The sequence below is a fragment of the Solea solea genome, chromosome 12, assembly GCF_958295425.1.
Source record: "Solea solea chromosome 12, fSolSol10.1, whole genome shotgun sequence".
Lineage (NCBI taxonomy): Eukaryota > Metazoa > Chordata > Actinopteri > Pleuronectiformes > Soleidae > Solea > Solea solea.
The window spans coordinates 2,725,847-2,729,624 of NC_081145.1; positions in this window are offsets into that span (position 1 = coordinate 2,725,847).

Consider the following 3,778-nt stretch of genomic DNA (forward strand, 5'->3'; position numbering starts at 1 on the left):
GGATGGGTGGATGGGTGGATGGGTCTGCAGCGGCACAAAAGTATAGGAAAACAAATGTGTGCCTTTACAAACACATTTACACTTGAGGCCGTCAGGCAGTGCATAAGATTGTTGTTGTTCTTCTTTGTAAAGAGAAACAATGTGAGACTTTGGTGCTACACAAATAAAATTAGGCTCTGTCAGGCAATACTATCAGGCTTGAATGAGGGAGCATTAGAGTGTGTACAGTGGCAGAGCAGGAGCATTTATCTATATAGTTTGTAACATTCAGATGAAACTCTTCATGAACGAGTCTTCGATCATAACTCAGCCTGATTTCAGTCATCTTGCATCTCAACTAGCAGTGGAGAAATTTCCAACAGCATTTGAAGGTAGCATTTCCCATGGACCAGCAGATAATTATGAGCTCTGAAATGATCAGTGAAAGTTTTACTCATTCAACAAATACAAACCCTGCTCTCTCTCTCTCTCTCTCTCTCTTCATTAAACATTATAGATTTATCCTTGTCACTCGATATAATGGCTTTATATTTTCCAGAAGCATAGATTAAAAAGTATACAAACACATAGTTATGCATTTACAACACTGTAATCCATTTGGCCAGTGAGTTAGTCAACGTGCCTTTATAACCATGTCAGACTAAATCATCCTTTAATGCAATGTTAACCTGCTTGTTAGTGTTGACCTTCAACTGCTATTTATTTGGATTATAAAGACCGATATGGTTTGATGAAAGGCCACCAGATGGCAGCACTAAATAACAGTAGAGGCGAAACATAGAGTTTGAAAAAGGTCTGTGACTGTTTGACTGTAGATGTGTAAAACTGCAGCTAACCCTTGTTCTGTTGAACGTATCCTCTTTCAGTCGTGAGCTTGCAGATTGATGAGATATTTCCACGTCTGCGTTGAGCTTAAGTGCAAACAGTGGAGATTTTCCCTCTGTAAGTCATGAGTTTGTTGACACATTATCCTGCAAGTCTTTAGCTAAAGGGGGTTTGCCACATTCTGAGAGGACGGGCTGACCTTTATGCAGAGAAACAGCTCCGACTATGATCAAGTTACTCTGGTTTCCACAGGCTGACATAGCGCCATTTGCTTTTCATGCTTCAGGCTCAGTTTACTTATGCAAATCTACATTTTAAAATGAGTTTAGACTTGGAATTCAAATGTAAACATCTCATAATTTGGTCACATTGGATATGTTGAGTGGAATGTGCGAGCATTTTCTCTTCAAAATACAAACGGTAGAGACTTAAATCTAAAGTCACGGTGAAGGTAAATATCAGGACACAGTCTTTGTGTGCTTGTGTCAACCATCGGCTTATTTTCACTTCAGCATGATGTTGAGTGAATGGGTGAATGTAAACCTACCGGTTGTCGGTGCTATCTCAGCGTTGTGTTACGGCACACCCTGAGGCACACCCTTGAACAACATCGTTGTTTGCTCTTCGCCTTTAAAGGAAAAAACATGGCTGAACTTCTTCCTTCCTAATCTGACTGACACATTGCATCATACAATAGACAGACTGTCTTGCAGCGCAGGGCTTTGGTCCACACATCAACAATAACACAATAACACAATAACACAATAACTCAAACATCAACAGACAAAACCAACATTTCTATAAGCAGCTGCGGACTGACAGAGGGTGACATGTGACTTTTGATTCAGAACTGCTGATCATCCTCATTTTACTGCATGTTTAACCATGCTTACAGAGTTGAGGGGGGTTTGTTTATAAAAGAGAGGGGGTATCATGTCTGTGAAGGGGGTCAAATGTTGACTAGAGGGAACTATTTCTAATGAGGAGGTAAGATAAGGTAAGATAATGCCAACAGTTCACTGGCAGTTGTCTTTGTTGATGATGTCGCGACACACAAAAACTCTTTCAATCAAAATCACAAAGTACTTTATGAGTTATTTTGGATTGCATGGTGTCTTGTTACAAATATATAAATCATCCTGAATCCACTGTCATAATAAGTGCGTGTGATAGTGCAGCATACACAGAGGCCATATTCTGTAAATAAACAACACTTTTGTTTACGTGTATTTAGCACATGCAGAAATGAACTGTTTTTCCTTGCATGGAACACCATGAACAGCTGATGCACAACGGTGCTGTTCATATGTTGATGTTTTGAAACAACATGAATCTGATGTACAAGCGCTTCCTTATTCAAACCTGTTCAGTATCATGTTATGCCTGCACTTGAAGGCCACTCCTGTTGCTAGGCTGAGGATCTTTTTAAAGAAACCTTCCACTGCACTGCGCAGGCGCTGCTTTGGCAAGCACCTCATTGAATCATGATGAGGGTGGAGTGCAGAGCACATACTTACCACAGAGGCTCCATACAGACAATGTGGAACAACAGCTGCTGCGTTTGAATAAGCTCATACTGGCAAATCTGCTGGCCCCCAACAGATTTATGTTTCTATTTTCTCACCTACGGTAAATAATAGGAGATAAACAATATCATTTTAAGAGTCATTTAGCCTTCTTGATGTCTTGGACAGGACAAGGTAATCCTTTATTAGGGGAAGTTGCCAGATTATACCTGGAAGAAAGAAATATAAAAACATTAAATATTAGACATAATACAATTTAATAACATGTATAGAAACATTTTATGTTAGAAAGCTTCTCTGCTTTAATTTGAAAAGTAAACACTATATTAACATTAATTGAATACAAAAAATATTTGTGCATGAACAAGGTTGTCCATTTATTTACATATAATAGCAAACACTACACATCATATCATAGATACAAACGTACAAACTTTTGTATTTTATCTTAAACTAAATTGGGATTAGTGAATCCTGCACAGAACAAAATGTCATGATGACATTTAATATGAACATGAAATACAGAAACATTAAATATTAGACAGAATACAATTTAATAACGTGTATAGAAACATTTTATGTTAGAAAGCTTCTCTGCTTTAATTTGAAAAGTAAACACTATATTAACATTAATTGAATACAAAAAATATTTGTGCATGAACAAGGTTGTCCATTTATTTACATATAATAGCAAACACTACATATCATATCATAGATACAAACGTACAAACTTTGTATTTTATCTAAATTGTCAAAACCAAGGGATTAGTGAATCCTGCACAGAACAAAATGTCATAAGGACATTTAAAATGAACATGAAATACAGAAACATTAAATATTAGACATAATACAATTTAATAACGTGTATAATGTGCATATATGTACAACATGATATTATGTACACAGTGAACAGAGTAAGAGTTAGAGCACTAATTTCATAAAGAAGCATTAATACAAGCACACACTGGTTAAAATTTGAAATACTGCAGTAATAACAGTTTGTATCACTATGTTGTTTTAATTGCACATACTTATTTTAGTAAACTATTTTCTTTCGTGCGGAATTTTCAGCACAGTAATCTAAAAAAAATTGTCTTTTATTCTTTGGTGCAACAATATTGAAGTTCACGAGTATATTCCTCATTATGAATGTCTCAAAACATGTTCAATATAAATGTGTACAAACAGTTCGACACACGCAGTATGTAGCACTGTGTTATTGCTGTTTGATTGAATTGTACACACTTATTTTCCTTAACTTTCCGTTCACCAACATTCATTAACCTCAACATCACAATGTTCGTCGGCTGCTAACGTTAGCTCAGCGTTAGCTCTAATATGGGGCTGGAGAGGAAGTGGAGAGGAGGGCTTACGTGGAGACGAAAGTGGGCAGAGCCGCTGAAGGATATGAGCGGAGGCACAAGCAG